The sequence below is a fragment of the Kogia breviceps genome, chromosome X (genome assembly GCF_026419965.1).
Source record: "Kogia breviceps isolate mKogBre1 chromosome X, mKogBre1 haplotype 1, whole genome shotgun sequence".
NCBI lineage: Eukaryota > Metazoa > Chordata > Mammalia > Artiodactyla > Physeteridae > Kogia > Kogia breviceps.
This window is the reverse complement of record NC_081330.1, coordinates 92,183,071-92,203,212: the sequence shown is the minus strand read 5'-3', so window position 1 is coordinate 92,203,212 and position 20,142 is coordinate 92,183,071. Positions and strand designations below refer to the sequence as shown.

At 40.5% G+C, this 20,142-nt stretch overlaps 1 long non-coding RNA gene across 1 annotated transcript; it reads left to right on the top strand.

Moving 5' to 3' along the window:
- The first annotated feature begins 243 nt into the window (after positions 1-243).
- LOC136793420 (uncharacterized) lies at positions 244-19,308 on the top strand. The gene is made up of 4 exons (XR_010838658.1): positions 244-319; positions 10,162-10,355; positions 11,906-11,954; positions 19,241-19,308. It is a non-coding gene; the product is annotated as an uncharacterized lncRNA (long non-coding RNA).
- The last annotated feature ends 834 nt before the right edge of the window (positions 19,309-20,142 follow it).

Here is a 20,142-nt window from a genome sequence, read left to right as displayed (position 1 = left end):
CCGTCACTGGGTATGTGGCTGGCAAATATTTTCTCCCAGTCTGTAACTTGTCATTTCTTCTTCTTCTTCTTCTTTTTTTTTTTTTTTTTTTTTTTTTTGCGGTACGCGGGCCTCTCACCATTGTGGCCTCTCCCGTTGCAGAGCACAGGCTCCGGACGCGCAGGCTCAGCGGCCATGGCTCACGGGCCCAGCCGCTCTGCAGCATGTGGGATCTTCCCGGACCGGGGCACGAACCCGTGTACCCTGCATCGGCAGGCGGACTCTCAACCACTGTGCCACCAGGGAAGCCCAATTTAATATTTTAAAAATTAAAAATTAGGTATGTCTTATTTAAAATTTTATTTTAGTATTGCTATTCTAGGGCTTGTACCTTTCCATATACATTTTAGAATAAGCTTGTTTGTGTCTACAAAAAAAACTTCAGTAGGAATTGCATTAAACCTATAGAACTATTTGGAGAGAATTGACATCTACAATATTCTCAGTCTTCCAATCTATGAACATGCTTCTCCATTTATTTAGGCCTTTGATTCCTCTCATCAGCGTTTTGTAATTTTCAGCAAACAGATCCTGTACATGCTTTTAGGTTTATATCTATTTAATTTTCTTTAGCACACACCATAAATGGTATTTTTAAAAAATATATAAAAATTTATTTATTTATGGCTGCATTGGGTCTTCATTGCTGCCCATGGGCTTTCTCTAGTTGAGGCAATCAGGGGTTACTCTTTGTTGTGGTGCACGGGCTTCTCATTGTGGTGGCTTCTCTTGTTGTGGAGCTCAGGCTCTAGGCACGTGGCCTTCAGTAGTTGTGGCATGCAGGCTCAGTAGTTGTTGGGCATGGGCTTAGTTGCTCCGCGGCATGTGGGATCTTCCCGGACCAGGGATTGAACCCATGTCCCCTGCATTGGCAGGCAGATTCTTAACCACTGTGCCACGAGGGAAATCTCTGGTATTGTGTTTTTAATTTTTGTTTCCACAAGTATGTTGTTAACATATAGAAATGCGATTGATTTTTAAGTGTTGATCTTGTATTCTGAAACCTTGCTGAACTCATAAGTTCTAGGAGGGTTTTGTTTTGTTTTAGATTCCTTAGAATTTCTTGCAGTATAGACATCTGCAAATAGGGACAGTTTTATTTTTTCCTTTAAAAAATATGTATCTCTTTTATTTATTCTATTTTTGGGGTCTTATTTCATTGGCTAGAACTTCCAGTAGAATGTCGAATGAGAGTGGTGAGATGCATACATCCTTGCCTTGTTCCTGATCTTAGAGGGGAAGCATTCAGTCTTTCACAATTAAATACAATATTAACTGTAAGTTTTTGTAAGTACTGTTTACCAAGCTGAGGAAATTTCCTTCTATTTCTAGTTTTTTGAGGGTTTCTTTTTTTTTTAAATCATGAATGAATGTTGGATATTGCAGATGCTTTTTCTGCCTCAATATCTCTTCTTGATGAACTGATCCTTTTATCATTATGTAATGTCCCTCTTTGTTTCTAGTAATTTTCTTTGCTCTGGAGTCTAATGTTAATATAGTCAGTTCTACTTTTTAAAAAGACATAATGTGTTGTACATATATTTCCATTCTTTTACTTTTCTGTGGTTGTATTCAAAGTGAGTTTCTTGTAGACAGGATATGGTTTGATTAAATTTTTTAATCCACTTTGCTAATCTCTTTCAATTGGTGAACTTAAACTGTTTCTATTTAAGGTAATTACTGATAGGTTAGGGCTTAAGTCTGCCATTTTATTATATTTACATAGTCATAAATATGTCAAAACTGAATATTGCTTTAACCCCAAACCATGTTATAACTATGCTGGGAAGGTGGAAGGGAAACTTTTGTGTGCAGAATGCTGGAAGAGGAGAGGTAGATCATTGTCTTCTGTAGTAGGAAGTCAACTCACAATAAATAAAATTGAAAATAAATAAGAAATATCAGTATAATGATAAAAGATGTAAATAATTTAAGGGAATAGTTAAAAGGATTGACTATGGGGCGTCCATAGTGGCACAGTGGTTAAGAATCTGCCTGCCAATGCAGGGGACACAGGTTCAAGCCCTGGTCTGGGAAGATCTCACATGCTGTGGAGCAACTAAGCCCGTGCCCAACAACTCCTGAGCCCGTGTGCCACAACTACTGAGGACCACGTGCCTCGAACCCATGCTCCACAACAAGAGAAGCCACCACAGTGAGAAGCCCGTGCACTGCAATGAAGAGCAGCCCCCGCTCGCCTCAACTAGAGAAAGCCCGTGCGTAGCAACAAAGACCCAATGCAGCCAAAAATAAATAAATAAATAAATTTATTTTTTTAAAAAGAGTTGAATGTGGTTGCCTCTGGGGAATGAGGATCAGGGATGGGAAGGGGTGGAGCAAGAAATTTCTTTCTTAAAAAGCTTTGTAGTAAGTACCATTTGGCTTTTAGAACTTTATATCTATATTGCTTGATAAAAATATAACTAGTAAATTTAAATTTAAGAAATACTCAAGTCTTTCTTAGTGCAGTTTTCATCAACCCTAGCTGCCCACTGGAGTTGCCCAGGAGAACTTTTAAAAAATATCAATTTTCAGGCCCCAACCTATACCAATTAATTGGGTCTGGGGTTCTGGCATCAATATTCAAAACTTATTTCCCAGGTTATTTGAATGTGTATTTAGGGTTGAGGATGGCTGGTTTAGAACATATATTAACAGTAGATCTTTGGTAATATGTTAGCGGCAGTGAGAAGGGTAAAACATGAAGCTCTTACCATCTTCAAGTCAACCCATTTATTGGAGATTGGTAGATCAGACACTTTTGGGAAGCCTTGCTTGAGAGAAATCAAGCACAAGCTACATATTTGTAGATGGTGAAGCAGAGAGAGCTAAAGGGCATTAGAACTGCAATTTTGGGTCTCTGGGTTTACTTCATGTGATTAAAACTACCCAGAGGCTATGACAATTACATTTTCTCAGTCCATAGAGGAAAGCAGAAGAGAAGGAAAGAAGAAAACATAATTCCTAAATTTAGGTTATTTTGTAGTCCTTACAATATGACCTGAAATAGGTTATTACACAAAGTGGCCCATGATACATTCTCAACTCCTCTATTTGGGCCTCCATCACCTTTTGGCAGTCATAATTAATGGACTAAGATACCAAGATAGAAGACATTGAAGTAGTGTCTGCAGAAGAACATGGGACAAAGACAAGAAACATGAAGAAGGTCCATTTTGTACAGGTGTCCAGAAGGATGTACATTCAGGAAGGCTTCAAAAGTTAAAAGATATGCTTCACTCATCACAAAAGATAACTAGAAAATGTGCCCCTAAAGGGAATTATAGGATTTTTAAAAACTGTACAATTTAGTGGGGTTTTTTTTAGTATATTCACAAAGTTGTACTACCATCACTACTACCTAATTGTAGAACATTTTCATCCTCCTCTAAAGAAACCCAGAACCCAGTACCCATTAACAGTTATTTCCCCTTCTTCCCTCCTCCCAGGCCCTGGCAATCACTAATCTATTTTCTGTCTCTATGGATTTGCTTATTTTGGCCATTTCATATAAATGGAATCATAAAATATGTAGTCCTTTGTGCCTGGCTTCTTTCACTTTGCATAATGTTTTCAAGGTTCACCCATGTAGTGCCATGTATTAGTACTTCATTCTTTATTATGGCTGAATAATATAATGATATACGACATTCTGTTTATCCATTCATCAGCTGAGGGATATTTAGGCTATTTTAACTTTTTTTGTAATGATTAATTGAAACTCATTTATTGGTTCTGAGGAAAAAATGTGATACTTTTCTCCGTTTAAATAATCATTTTTGTTTCTGCTATGGTTTTTGTTACAGATTTATTTTTTTAAACATCTTTATTGGAGTATAATTGGTTTACATTGTTGTGTTAGTTGCTGCCGTATACCAAAGTGAATCAGCTATACGTATACATATATCCCCATATCCCCTCCCTCTTGCGTCTCCCTCCCACTCTCCCTATCCTACCTCTCTAGGTGGTCACAAAGCATTGAGCTGATCTGCCTGTGCTATGTGGGTGCTTCCCACTACCTATCTGTTTTACATTTGGTAGTGTTTATATGTCCATGCCACTCTCTCGCTTTGTCCCAGCTTACCCTTCCCCCTCCCCGTGTCTTCAAGTCCATTCTCTATGTCTGCATCTTTATTCCTGTCCTGCCCCTAGGTTCTTCAGCACCATTTTTAATTTTTTTTAGATTCCATATATATGTGTTAGCATACAGTATTTATTTTTCTCTTTCTGACTTACTTCACTCTGTATGACAGACTCTAGGTCCATCCACCTCACTACATATAACACAATTTCGTTTCTTTTTATGGCTGAGTAATATTCCATTGTATATATGTGCCACATCTTCTTTATCCATACATCTGTTGATGGACACTTTGGTTGCTTCCATGTCCTGGCTGTTGTAAATAGAGCTGCAATGAACATTTTGGTACATGACTCTTTTTGAATTATGGTTTTCTCAGGGTATATGCCCAGTAGTGGGATTGCTGGGTCGTATGGTAGTTCTATTTGTAGTTTTTTCAGGAACCTCCATACTGTTCTTCATAGTGGCTGTATCAATTTACATTCCCACCAGCAGTGCAAGAGGGTTCCCTTTTCTCCACACCCTCTCCAGCATTTACTGTTTGTAGATTTTTTGATGATGGCCATTCTGACCTCTGTGAGATGATATTTCATTTTAGTTTTGATTTGCATTTCTGTAATGATTAATGATGTTGAGCATTCTTTCATGCATTTGTTGGCAATCTGTATATCTTCTTTGGAGAAATGTCTATTTCGGTCTTCTGCCCATTTTGGGGTTTTTTGTTTGTTTTTTTTTCCCTTTTTTCCAGTTTATTGAAGTGTGATTCACAAAACTGCATATATTTAGATGGTAAAATTTGAAGGTTTCTTTAAGATGTCCAAAATGATGATTTAATACACATAGACATTGTGAATGATTACCACAATCAAGTTAATTAGCTGTCACCTCACATAGTTTCTATTTGTGTGTCTGGGTGTTGAGAACACAAGCAGATCTCTCATACTAGATAGCAAAAAAACAATACAGCACTATTAACTATATTCAACATGATACGTATTAGTTACTTAGAACTTTTTCATCTTTTAACTGAAAGTGTACCCTTCACCAATATCTCTCCACTTTCTCCACCACCTACTCCTTACAACTACAGTTCTAATTTATGGTGTTATGAGTTTGATTTACATAGATTCCACCTATACATGAGATCATACATTGTCTTTCATTGTCTGGTATATTTCTATAAGCATAATGTCCTCCAGGTCCATTCACGTTTTCGCAAACAGCAAGGTTTCCTTCTTTTAATGGCTGAATAATATTTCATTGTCTATTTATACACAGTACATTTTCTTTATCCATTCACTTGTCAAAGGTCACTTGGTTGTTTTCTTTTTTTTCTCACCTCCCTCATTACCAAGTATTATTTTTTTTCATGCACACACACTGTATTTTATGTTTACAAGAGATAAACTGACACCAAGCATTGTAAATGGATGACCACAACAAAAGCAACAATGATTGCAGTTACCAAACACAAAACACACTCATACTATATCATAATATGGACATTCAGTCCAGTAATCCTCCCCTGTAACAGCTCCTTTACTTTGCAGTGAAAATTGATTTGTATATTTTTTGCCTCTGAGTCCTTGTGGGATTTTTTTTATTCAAACAGAAAGTCACATAAATTATAATCATCCTCATCAGTTCACTCAGTCCCATGTAATTAATTTTTTTTAAATCTTGATCTTTTGTTAGCACATTTATGAATTCATCAGTTTTCCATTAGAGTTCTGAAAATGCTTATTCATTCAGTTCAGCAGTATAGTCAGTTACCAAAACCCTGTACTTGTCAGAGTCTTTTCCATGAATTCCTTGAAGATAAAACCCTTTGATAGGAATTTTGCAAATGCATCAGCGTACACCCAGAACTGTCTGTAAATGACAAAAGACTTAAAAATGACCACAGTTAAAGATTTGATGAAAGTTCATAATAATGCAATTGACAAGGAAATTTAGTTATTTCTGAGATATACATTTTAAAGTAATAACTAGAATTATGACTTATAACATTATACCAGAACATATAAGATTTTTAGAAATTTCATGTAATATCTACAACATTTATATTAACATATTTCCATACAAATAACCCCCCAAAAGTTTAGTATTAGTTGTTTTTGTTTGTTTATACTGCAGGTTCTTATTAGTCATCAATTTTATACACATCAGTGTGTACGTGTCAATCCCAATTGCCCAATTCATCACACCACCACCCCCACCACCCCGCCGACTTCTACCCTGAAAACTGGTTCATTTGTACCATTTTTCTAGGTTCCACATACATACATTAATATATGATATTTGTTTTTCTCTTTCTGACTTACTTCACTCTGTATGACAGTCTCTAGATCCATCCATGTCTCAACAAATGACTTAATTTCACTCCTTTTTATGGCTGAGTAATATTCCATTGTATATATGTGCCACATCTTCTTTATTCATTTGTCTGTTGACGGGCATTTAGGTTGCTTCCATGACCTGGCTATTGTAAATAGTGCTGCAATGAACATTGCGGTGCATGTATCTTTTTGAATTATGGTTTTCTCTGGGTATATGCCCAGTAGTGGGATTGCTGGATCATAGGGTAATTCTATTTTTAGTTTTTTAAGGAACCTCCATACTGTTCTCCATAGTGGCTGTATCAATTTACATTCCCACCAGCAGTGCAAGAGGGTTCCCTTTTCTCCACACCCTCTCCAGCATTTGTTGTTTGTAGATTTTCTGATGATGCCCATTCTAATTGGTGTGAAGTGATACCTCATTGTAGTTTTCATTTGCATTTCTCTAATAATTAGTGATGTTGAGCAGCTTTTCATGTGCTTCTTGGCCATCTGTATGTCTTCTTTGGGGAAATGTCTATTTAGGTCTTCTGCCCATTTTTGGATTGGGTTGTTTGTTTCTTTAATATTGAGCTGCATGAGCTGTTTATATATTTTGGAGATTAATCCTTTGTCCATTGATTCGTTTGCAAATATTTTCTCCCATTCTGAGGGTTGTCTTTTCATCTTGTTTATGGCTTCCTTTGCTGTGCAAAAAGCTTTCAAGTTTCATTAGGTCCCATTTGTTTATTTTTGTTTTTATTTCCATTACTGTAGGAGGTGGGTCAAAAAAGATCTTGCTGTGATTTATGTCAAAGAGTGTTCTTCCAATGTTTTCCTCTAAGAGTTTTATAGTGTCCGGTCTTACATCTTCTAGAGAATTTTTAATTTCATTTATTGTGTTGTTCATCATTGTTTGTTTGCTCTTTAGTTTTTCTAGGTCCTTGTTAAACTTTTCTTGTATTTTCTCCATTCTATTTCCAAGATTTTAGATCATCTTTACTGTCATTACTCTGAATGAGTAATTTCAGGTAGGCTGCCTATTTCCTCTTCATTTGTTTTCTCTGATGGGTTTTTACTTTGCTCCTTCATCTGCTGCATATTTCTCTGTCTTCTCATTTTGCTTAACTTACTGTGTTTGGGGTCTCCTTTTCACAGGCTGCAGGTTTGTAGTTCCTGTTGTCTTTGGTGTCTGCCCCCAGTGGGTAAGGTTGGTTCAGTGGCTTGTGTAGGCTTCCTGGTGGAGCAGATTGGTGCCTGTGTTCTGGTGGATGAAGCTGGGTCTTGTCTTTCTGATGGGCAGGACCATGTCCGGTGGTGTGTTTTGGGGTGTCTGTGAAGTTATTATGATTTTAGGCAACCTCTCTGCTAATGGATGGGGTTATGTTCCTGTCTTGCTAGTTGTTTGGCATGGGGTATCCAGCGCTAGAGGTTGCTCGTCATTGAGTGGAGCTGGGTCTTAGCGTTGAGATGGAGATCTCTGGCAGAGCTCTTGCTGATTGATATTACATGGGGCTGGGAGGTCTCTGGTGGCCCAACGTCCTGAACTCGGCTTACCCACATCAGAGGCTCAGGCCTGACACTCGGCCAGAGCACCAAGACCCTGTGAGCCACACGGCTGGAGTGCCTTCACAATTGGAGAAGCTGGCCTGCAGTGGCTCTCCTGTGCTGCACATTAGAATCACCTGCTTCTTCCTTGTTTTGTCTCACAGGCAGTGTTACACAGAGAAAAACAGTAGCCTTGAAAATAGTCACAGCTCTGAGATGGCTTTTTTTTTCCTTTGTGCTTAGTCGGGTTTCACTTGTTCACAGGGGGCCATGTGCAGGCCTTGCACCTGACTCTTCTGACCAGAGTTCCTAGTGCAGAATGGCTGCCGCCAGCACCTCAGCTCAGGCGGGCCGTGTGCAGAAGTGGGGCGAAGTACACTGCATCCCTATTTCCACTTCTTGGCGATTGTGAATAATGCTGCTGTGAACACTTGTGTACAATTTTTTGTGTGGATATATATTTTCATTTCTCTTGGGTGTATCTCTAGGAGTGGAATGCTGGATCATATGGGAATTCTATGTTTAACCTTTTGAGGAACTGCTAAACTGTTTTCTACTGCAGCTGCATCATTCTGCATTCTCACCAGCAATGTATGAGCATTCCCGTTTCTCTACCTCTTCATTGACACTTGTTATTATCTGTCTTTTTAATTCTAGCCATCCTAGTAGGTATGAAGTGCTTTCTCATTGTGGTTTTGATTTGCATTTTCCCTGATGACTAAGGCTGTTGGCCATCTCTTCATGTGCTTGTTGGTCATTGGTACTAATTCTTTGCAGAACTGTCTATTCAGTTCCTTTGCCAAATTACCACCTCTGTTGCAACCTACTGGGCAGGCCAAACCACAACCTCTGCAGCAATTGGCCCTAAAACATCAGGATTTTATCAATTACTGCCAGCTTTAACTCAGGACCAAACAGAGAAAGCAATATCTGTTCCCCAAACCAATCACATAAGATGCCCTGCTTCTCATTAGTGCACCTTCAGCTTCCCCTGTCAACAGCCTCCAATCAGGCCTGAGAGACTAAATATACAAAAGGACAATGGTCACACCATATGTAAAAATAGAATTTTGACCTACAACCTGCAGCAACCTGCCCAGGGGAAGTCAACCCCTTATCTACAATAACCAGCCCAGGAAGCCAGCCGGCTGTAAGTTAGACTTGTAGGAAGCCAGATTGCTATCTCTAGTGACAGCCCAGGAAGCTAAGCTTCTGTAATAATCAGCCCCAAATGGCAAGGACTTGATTAATAATTGACAGCTTCCCTAATTTTCGTCCCTGCTTCCAATTTAGGACCAACAGTAGAAAGCCAAATAGGCAGCCCTAACCAATCACATAGGATGCCCAGCTCCCAGTTAGCCTGTCTCGAGGTTCCCCACACCACCAGCCTCCAATCAGGACACACCCAAAGCCTTCCCGTTTTTCCACTATAAAGCTTTCCTATTTCTCTGCTGGCCTTTGAGTCTCTGCCAAAATGAAAGTAACAGTGTCTGACTCCCTTGCTATAGCAAGCTCAGAATAAATAGCCTTTGCTCTTCTCATTTGGTTGATCTTCATTTATTTCCACAAGGCATACCTGAAATCTTTCCTTTTATCACTATAAAGCTTTCCCACTCCCCTGTCTGCCTTTGAGTCTCTGTCAAGCACAAGTGATGATGGCTGCCTCCCTTGCTATAGCAAGCCCTGAATAAATAGCCTCTTTTTATTCTCATTTGGGTTTTCTTTATTTCCACAGTAGGGTTTCCAGATAAAATATAGGATTCCCAGTTCAATTTGAATTTCAGATAAACAACAAACAATTTTTAAGCATAACTGTATCCCAAATATTGCAAAATTGTGTTTTGCTAATCTGGAACCCTGAGCATATATAAAAATGTAAGTCCATAGAGACTCAGAAAGCGGTATCAGATACTGGCATTCTCAAAATAAGGCTGCTAAATAATTCTGCTCAGCTGGGCCCTCTGGTTTGCAAAGTGTCAATTAAATGACTTTTCTGTTTTCTGTTTTGTTTTGTTGTGTTTATGTACCAGACCAGAGTTTATTCTCCAATCAATACATGCTTTGATTTGCCTTTATCAAGCTGAGGGACTTTCAAATTATTGTCTGGGTTTTAGCCCCAGACAATACAAAGCATTCCATTCTAAAAGCCCTTTTCTCCGTGTGTGTTAATTACAGTTGTTTCAACGGTCTCTGCTGCCAGTTTCCTCTGCTCTTCAATCTGAGTAATATTAATTCAGTCGCCCAGGTCCCTGGAGATTCATGTAGGCTTCATTGCTGATTTATTTTTGTCCTGGCCAGATTGCTCCAGCTTCCTATGACTGCACAGGAGTCTTTTGGATTATCGTGTTTATCTTTCCCAAGTGCCCAAGGTAAGTGTCGATCTTCATGAACCACATTTGTCAGCAAGATAAGTCATTTATCACCACTAATGCTTGAACACCGTAACCAAAGTTGTTAGATTTAATATATGTTTTCATAAACTCCATGGCAAAAGCTGGAAGAGGTTTGTTGGTTTGTTTTTTGATGCAGCCAGTGGAAGGGAAGCAGCTGGAAAGACTCAGCAGAGAGGAAGGAGACCCTACAGGGGCTCCAAAGTCCCCTCACTGAACCTTTCTTCACCTTTGAAAGAGATAAGCAGACTATCTTTTTTTGTGTGTGTGTGTGGTACGCGGGCCTCTCACTGTTGTGGCCTCCCCCTTCGCAGAGCACAGGCTCCGGACGCGCAGGCCCAGCGGCCATGGCTCACGGGCCCAGCCGCTCCGCGGCACGTGGGATCCTCCCAGATCGGGGCACGAACCCACGCCCCCTGCATCGGCAGGCAGACTCTCAACCACTGCGCCACCAGGGAAGCCCCAGACTATCTTTAATGAAACTAATAAACATGCAAAGGAAGATGTGATGTTTAAAGAAACAATAAATCAAAACTGACAAATGCAATATTTCACTGCAAGATTGAGGAATTCAATTCATCCAAGGGGAACACGGCTTTTGTTTAAAAAGAATCCTCAAATGTTCCTATACAGTGAAAGTTCTTATCTCAGCCCAAGCTAGAGCTGAATATGCTTTGGTTACTGTAGGTTTTGAAAGCTTGAAAAACATGCAGGAAGCCACCCAACACAGAGATTTGTGGCATTTGGACTTACATGTGCACCAGAACACATACAATCCAGAAATTATGAATTACCATTGTCAGGGGTTTCAGTCACCAAAAAGGTTTATTGTTCAAAATGCCATAAGGACTCACAATTAACGCATATTGTCAGATTGTTGGTTCTCATTCATAGATCAGTTCATCTGATGGCCTACCTTTGCAATGCAGAATCCAAATGGACTCTAAAAGCAGGGGGAGATACTTGGCTTTTATCTTGGAGAACCCAAATCAAAAATTTCTGGCTTCGGGGGTCTAGCTAGCCTGTGTCAATGAAAAAAATGTTGCCTGCCATATCAGTAAACAAAGGATGTTGCAGCCATCAAGCCACTACAGCTACCCTGGACAGTGAGCCTGGAGGGAACTCAGGATGGAGACAAATGGGCTGCCCTGCCCGTTGCCAAGCCCTCAGTCACTGCAGCCACTGCCCAACGATACAGAAGGCACAGGATACTGGCCCCAGATAGCTGAGGTGCATATCAAAGGAATGATCTCAGTGAGCCCAGTCTCTTGCATCTCCCCAGACATAGAAAAACACTAAATTCCTAAACTTGAGATGTCTGGTTTTCTTTGATTAACAGTAATCTTTTAAAGTTCCAACTACCTGGTCTTTGTTGCATAAACTCCTATATGTCCTGGCTCCTCCCTTACCCCTTCAGAGCTGTCCCTCAGAGCTATCCGAGAGACTGTGTCCCGGGGTTAAGTGCTCAGTTTTGTCTGCCAAATAAAACTTAATTCTCACTTTTTAGGTTGTGCTTTTTCTTTTTTCAGTCAACACCTACCGCTTGTCTTGTTTTGGCTGGCCCTAAGGAACTCAAAGGTTAGTAAAGCAGCATGCTTGACTCATAAACCAATTAGAGGCTTTTGTCTGCAAAAGCAATTGTAATACAATGCTGTCCATGAAGAGTGCTATGTAAAGGTAAAAAATGTGTTGAATGGTGGCCGACTGAATCTGGCAATTCTTTCCCGATTCACCTTTGACCTTGAAAGCTGAGAATGACTGTGATAGGTAGATGAGTTCTGCATGTGTTTGGGAGGGGTCTGAGTCTGGGGAGGGAGTGATGGTACCTTCGGCATAAACAAAGGTAGAAGCCAGAAAAATCAGGGAATGTTTTTGAAACTGGGAGCACAGTGGTGTTTTGCAACATGGTTGTAGGAGGGGAATGTGAGAGAATGAAGCATAGAAAGGCAATATTAACAATAGATAACCAAAATCACAATGCTAACAACTACTATATATTGCCTGCTTTATACTGGCACTTTGCTAAGTGCTTTTCATCTGTTATCACATTTAAAGCACAGAACTCTCTGAAGTATGTATTGTTATTCCTATTTTACAGTTGAGGAAACTGAGGCACAGCAATTTTATATAACTGAAGGTTTTCACGCATTCTTGTATTAAGTACCCTCGCCCTCCTTTGCCTTTCACAGTTTATTCAAATTGTTAAAGTCCACCATAGCCATGTTCATGAACTATTAGTTCATGTGTGTATTTTATCTCCCCAACGCATCCTCTATTTCTTTAAAGGAAGGGATCTTGTCTGTCCTTTTGTATCTTCCCCAGAACAGGTAGCTTAACACACAGGATGGTTCATTCCACCAAGCATTTCGCTGAAGCGCCTTCCTATCTGTAATGCTTGTTGACCGCCTTCATCATCAACTTCACCTGGGAAGGCAGCTTTTCTGCATATGTGCCAGATGCAGTGCTGGGCACTGGCACTTAGTGATTTAACTTAATTTTCTCTGTGTGTGTTCTGCGCATTCCCATTTTACAAGATGAGGAAACCGAGGCTCATAGAAGTTAGGTAACATATGTCAAAGAAGAACTCATAGACACTGTTATTATCATATTTATTTACTTGAATACAAAAAAACCCTCAATAGATTGATTTTATCTAACAAAGAATTTACCTACAAGAAAGATGAGAGAGGAAAGAAGGAAAACCACAGCTGTTAATTGGAAATGGTAAACTTTGTTTTCCTCTTGTTGAGTGAGCTGGCCACCAGCAAAGGGCCAAGTGGGGTGCTCTGCACTTGGGCAGCAGACTGGGTCCTCAAAAAAAGCAGTTTGGTTGTTTATGGATTCCCCAGAAGACCTTGGGAGTTTAACTCTGAGCAGTGTGTGACAGGCTAGGTCTATACTACATTTTTCACTGTCTTCAGTTAACACCTCCATCTCAGCTCCTGCATCAGCAACTTTCCCAGGATTTCTCAATGAGCCCTCTCAGTCATTCAGCAACCAAGCTGGGTTGACCATGAGGGCTGCAGGTTCCTTCTGATGCTGATCATGAGTTAACTGTTGCTTTGGGATCATGGTTGTGCAAAAACATTTTAAGAACCTGGATGTTAGACAGTGCAGGGGGGCAAAAAGCCTAAGGATGATGAGAAGAAGAAGAAATATTGGAATCCACTTCATGTCCCATGTCTTAGTTTGCCTAAGTCCAACCAAGAGTGCAATTCGCAAGGATTAATTTGGTCAATATTAGGTAAGCAAGTGGCTTTTGAAATATTGGATTGATTTTTCCATGTCTCCTAAGGTATTTATTCAAGTACAACAAGATGTGTTACCCATTGCCCAGACTCCACCTCGGCTGGTGAGCAAACAAAACTTCTATCTGATAAGTTTATGCTGGGCTGTTGTACTTCTAATGCTTGAGCTATTTCTTTTGTTATTTGAGCCAGAGTCTAATATAGATTATGGATAACATGATCTAGTTCAGGAACTCCTAGCCAGAGTTTAAATCCTTGTACAAATCAGTGAAATACTGTCTTAGATACCTCTTGATAAGATAAAATGTCACAATGTTAATAAAATGAGAGCACTGGGAGGTTCTGTTTTGAATGCTTGGAAAGACTGAATGAGTTTAACCAAAGTGTATGGCATATTTTAATGTGACAAGCACAGGAGATCCATTTGATTACACAAAAAGAAAATCCCAGGAGTGCACATTGAAAAGGCACAGCTCTGTTGTTTATGGTGTCATTGACATCAGCTTGCACATACCCCTGGGTGCATATTATAGGGGAACAAATTTTTTTTTAATTTATTTTATTTATTTTTGGCTGCGCTGGGTCTTCGCTGTTGTGTGCGGGCTTTCTCTGGTTGCTGTGAGCAGGGTCTGCTCTTCCTTGCGGTGCACGGGCTTCTCGTTGCGGAAATTTTCTTGTTAGGGAGCATGGGCTCTAGGCCCATGGGCTTCAATAGTTGTGTCATGCAGGCTCAGTAGTTGTGGCGCATGGCCTTAGTTGCTCCGTGGCATATGGGATCTTCCTGGATCAGGGATTGAACTCATGTCTCCTGCATTGGCAGATTCTTAACCACTGTGCCACCAGGGAAGTCCCCTCTGAGGATTTTGAGGTGATGAGTGCATTATCATTAGAGCTAATGGTTAGACTTTAAGTCAGAGGAGATTAAACTCTTCTGAAAATTGGGATGATTTAGATTTTAAAAGATTTTGCCAAAATTTTATGGGTTAAGTGGACAAGGAAGTTTTTTTTTTTTTTTTTTTTTTTTTTTTTTGTGGTACGCGGGCCTCTCACTGTTGTGGCCTCTCCCGTTGCGGAGCACAGACTCTGGACGCCCAGGCTCAGTGGCCATGGCTCACGGGCCCAGCCGCTCCGCGGCACGTGGGATCTTCCCGGACCGGGGCACGAACCCGTATCCCCTGCATCGGCAGGCGGATTCCCAACCACTGCGCCACCAGGGAAGCCCCAAGTTTTTGTTTTATTGGGCATACCTTACACAGCTGCTTAAGTATTTCACCTGTAAAGTGAGATTATCTATCACTAGAGAGTAATAATATACTATCCAGGTGGGAAAAACAAAATTTATCTATTCTCTTTTTTTGTTTTGGTTTTGCAGCACGGTATTAGCCTTTTTGCAAGGGAAGGCTTCAACCCAAGTGTAAAACTAACAAACCATGACTAAAGTATTGTAGGAGAGGAAAAACTTTTCCTCTATCTTCTTAGTTCAGTACCAGGGTTGGGGGGAGTTGGCTTGTGAATTAAACTGACAAAAGACAGATTGGCAAGAGAAAAAAGTTTATTTCCATGTGCAATGTGCAGACAGGAGGGAATGCTGTGTGATAAGTCACTCAAAGGAGGTGGTTAGAATTGGGGGCTTATATGCTTTAGTAGGGAAAGGGCAGTGGGGGGAAGAGAAAAGGCTCTAATGGGAAGAACAAATAGGTTTCTTTAGGAAACAGACAAATGGGTTTTTAGGAGAACAAATGGGAGATATGTTTGTGATATTTGTTTATGTAGGTTTGAGTCATCTTTCTGTCTTCTTCATGGCTGAAACTTCCTGGGAGAGGACATTTATGGTGGGTTTACTCTTGGTCTCTCTCCTGGGACTAGACCCACCCTGAAGAGGGAATTTATGGCAGCCTCGTTTCCAAAAGTTGCTGCTTTTAGATAGATAAGGGAATCTCTGAGAAGGCTTCTTTCTGCATCTGTTGATTCTCAGTTGCCTTCAGCTCCAAATAATCCTTATGTCAAAGGGGCATATTTTGACATATCTTAATACCCTTCAGTATTATTCAGAATTTTGTGATTTGAGCAATTGAATGAAATCCATTTGGAAATGTTCAAATGGTTTTTGAGGCAGGGGTTCTTTATAGCTTTTCCTGGGTTATGATAATGTCAGATAAGGCAAGATTTGGCCACCTGCCTTGAGTAAAATTTCTTCACCAATATTTTTGTAAAGTTTGAACAAATAACTTATTACCATTGTGAATAATTTCACAGAGAAAGCAGTAAGGGTCTGGAGATGGACTCTGGCGGCATTAAGCAGGCATCTTGGCAATGCCAATGCCCATTATATATTTGACATTTTTTTTCATGGAAAGTCATTTTATTTTAAATATAGCAGTGTGTACAGGTCATTTCCAAACTCCCAATCTATCCCTTCCCCGCTCTGTTCACCCCCGATTACCATAATTTCGTTCTCTAAGTCTGTTTGTTTATATTTGACAGTTTTGAGATGGCCATTATTTATTTCCTTCTGAGGGGGCCAATTTTCATATTTGAATAAGCTTTTCAGGATTCATGAAATCAGATTCAGCAAGTGCCTTTAGAATACGTATGGTAGCAAAACCAGAAAGGACTGCTTGTTTTACATAATAGTCAGCTAGGAAATTCCCTTTTGCTTTAAAAATACAATAAGTCTCCTACATACGATCCTTCAAGTTACAAACTTTCAAAGATGCGAGCTTGGGTTCTCATGTCCAATCACGTAAGTTAGTTCACGTGTCTGGTGTACATTGTCACGTGCATTCATCCTCTACAAGTGGTTGTGCTTTTGTGTACTTTACTGTACAGTACTGTATAGAGTACAGCAGTACTCTATCTTTATTTCAAACCCAGGATATCCGGAAACTAGCATAAAAGCAGTGGTGATGTGGCTAGTACAGTACTACCCAGACATCACTGGATCCTTTTTTCAAGAGGGTAGATAGAATTGAATCCAGCAAGGAACCAGAACCTGTGCCATCAACGTCAGGTGTGAGTGAAATTGCAGCTTGCCCTCCGTCTCCTATTGCTGTCGATCCTTCAGCTCCACCATCTCCCACCTCCTCCCCCTCCTCTAGTCAGTAACTCTTCTTGCTGTTCACTTGATGTCAGCCCCTGGATGACAGCTGTTGTACTGTGCTACTGTACTTTTCAAGGTTCTGTACTGTAAGATTAAAAATGCCTTCTTTATTTTTTTGTGTGTGTTTTTCTTTTCTTTCTTTTTCTTTTTGGCTGCGTTGGGTCTTTTGTTGCTGCGTGCAGGCTTTCTCTAGTTGCAGCCAGCGGTGGCTTCTCCTGTTGTGGAGCACAGGCTCTAAAGCACAGGCTCAGTAGTTGTGGCTCAAGGGCTTAGTTGCTCCGCGGCATGTGGGATCTTCCTGGATCAGGGCTCAAACCCATGTCCCCTGCATTGGCAGGCGGATTCTTAACCACTGCGCCACCAGGGAAGTCCTGTGTTTATTTTTTATGTATTATTTTTGTGAAAAGTATTATAAACCTATTACAATACAGTACTATATAGCTGATTGTGTTCATTGGGTACGAAGGCTAACTTTGTTGCACTTACGAACAAATTAGACTTTCAAACACCCTCTCAGAACAGACCTCGTCCTTATGTAGGGGACCTACTGTATTATATTTTTTTAAAAAATAAATTTATTTATTTATTTTTATTATTTATTTTTGTCTGCATTGGGTCTTTGTTGCTGCGTGTGGGCTTTCTCTAGTTGCCACAAGTGAGGGCTACTCTTCGTTGTGGTGCGCAGGCTTCTCATTGCAGTGGCTTCTCTTGTTGTGGAGCACAGGCTCTAGGTGCGTGGGCTTCAGTAGTTGTGGCACGCAGTCTCAGCAGTTGTAGCTCGTGGGCTCTAGAGCTCAGGCTCAGTAGTTGTGGTGCACGGGCTTAGTTGCTCTGCAGCATGTGGGAACTTCCTGGAACAGGGATTGAACCCATGTCCCCCTGCATTGGCAGGTGGATTCTTAACCACTGTGCCACCAGGGAAGTCCCTACTGTATTATCTTTAGAAATAACTTCTTTTTTTAAAAAAGAAGATGTTGGGGTAGGGGTTTATTAATTAATTAATTTATTTTTGCTGTGTTGGGTCTTCGTTTCTGTGTGAGGGCTTTCTCTAGTTGTGGCAAGCAGGGGCCACTCTTCATCGCGGTGTGCGGGCCTCTCACTATTGCGGCCTCTCTTGTTGCAGAGCACAGGCTCCAGACGCACAGGCTCAGTAGTTGTGGCTCACGGGCCTAGTTGCTCCGCGGCATGTGGGATCCTCCCAGACCAGGGCTCGAACCCGTGTCCCCTGCATTAGCAGGCAGATTCTCAACCACTGCACCACCAGGGAAGCCCAGAAGTAACTTCTTTTATAACTGATACTTCAGTTGGATGTTGTATTGTCTCCAACAAATGATTACATTTCTTCCACTTTATATGGAGTGGCTGAAGAAGTTAGAAAACCTCTTTGTTTCCATAATGTACTGAAATCCTGAACATCTCCAAAGATATATCTATTAGTACAGATGTATACTCTTAAATCTTTAGCAAAATGACATGCTTGTGATGTAGCTGTCATTCAGCTATTTGCGTGGAGTGAGCCGTAGGCAAAGGAGCAACTTCAATAGCAGAATATTCAGAAGTTATAGCGTAGCCAGCCCTATTTATTCTTAAGATATGAGCCATCAACAAACATCATATCAGGGTTGTCTAGGGCAGTGGTTCCCCACCTTTAGTTTGCCTCGGAATCATCTGGAGGACTTAGTAAACCATGGGTTGGTGGACGCCACTCCTGGAGTTTCTGATTCAGAAGATCTGGAGTGGGCCCCAAGAATTGCATTTCTGAATAGTACCAGATGATACTGGGGACCACACTTTGAGAACCACTGCTGTAAAGGACCATTAGTGAGGTCAGGATGAAGAAGACTTCGAGTTTAAATGGTTGCTAGACAGTCATGAGATTCAGTCATTCTGCAGAGGAAGTAGGACACCAGCATTTAGATTAGAGCAACATTGAACAGTTTTGCGTGAAGCAGACCTTAGAAGAATTTCATAGGAGGCAATGTGACTAGCTGCCAAATGTTGGGTGTTGTTCTGAAGTGGTAAGGCTTCTACCCCTAGGGAATCCTTAGGGTCAGGGAGAGGCTAAGATGTCTGCTGTAGCTTCCAGCAGTCTAGCTGCTGCTCTACACCATGGAAACAAGGCAGATGAGCCTTGGCCGCAGGGGCCAGAGATTAAGTGATGTTTTATGATAGCCCCTGATTTTTAATGAAGTTTGCTTTCATGGGAAGAGCTTAGCACAGTTAGGAATGCCCAAAGTTAGGCTTGCTGTAAGACTTGCTTAGGGGAAGAAAAGACCTGCTGTCATCTTGAATCCCCAAAGCAGGAGCTCTGGGACATTGTCCTTAGACAACTCATCAATAGTTGAGGTCTAGCAATAGCTCCTGACTACAAGATATGTCTTCAGCAGCTGTTTTTCTGAAGACCAGGGTTTCTTCTAGTATTCTAATTATTAGAGTCTAATAAAAGTGTATTAGCTGGTACTGATTCATGATAATATTAACCAAACAATAATATGGATGTATTTTCTATCTTTCAGTAATAACAAATCTATCTGATGAATGAATGGAAGAGATGCCATATATACAAATATTTCATATATATGAGGTACATTTTATTATACTTTGCCTTACATTTAGCAGAGGATATTATACACAGTTCCAAACTCTTTTCTATGGACTTCTATTTTTTGAAATTGGCCAGCAGTATAGTGGTTCATTTTATTTGATTTACTTCTTTTAAAAATCTCTTCCCTCAGTTCCACACAGCTGTACCTTACCCTTCTGTCATCATTCCTGTTTCTAAGAGCCCACTTTTAGGTCATTGCTTCTAATCTGCTGTAGGAAGGAATTAGACAAACAAGCTCCTTAGTAAGTGTTGTGTGTGGGGAAGAATTCCAAGACCGACCGAGGGCCCAGGGCAATGAAACAGTTCAGCTTTAGAGCATGGGCCTTTGTGGATGTGGCTGTCAGACCAACATCCCTGGAGGCCCATCTCTGTGAACATAAATTCCACCAGAGTCTTGTGCAAGGTCCTTGTCTGGGTATATCAAAGAAACACATGACTCTCTGGATTCTTGGGAACTCAGTCTAACGTGGGATAGTAAATCCTCCTAAGAACAAGGCAACATATCACACATTCATCACATATGCACTGGTTCAGCACTGAAGGAACACATCATAAAGATTTCCTGGAAGAGATATGTATGGAATCAATTTTCCTTTGAAGAAATGACAGATAAGCTTTGGTGATATCAGGAAAGGTAAAATCATGACTCTCGTATAGATATAAAAATAAACACATGCTAAAGAATTAATTTTACTCCTATTAAACAGAACCAGAGCCTGATGGTAGTTAAAACAGTAAAAACATGCTTTATTCAGGAACTATTGCATTAGGGGAAAAGAGACCTCAGTGTAGATCTGGGCTCAATTGCGAATA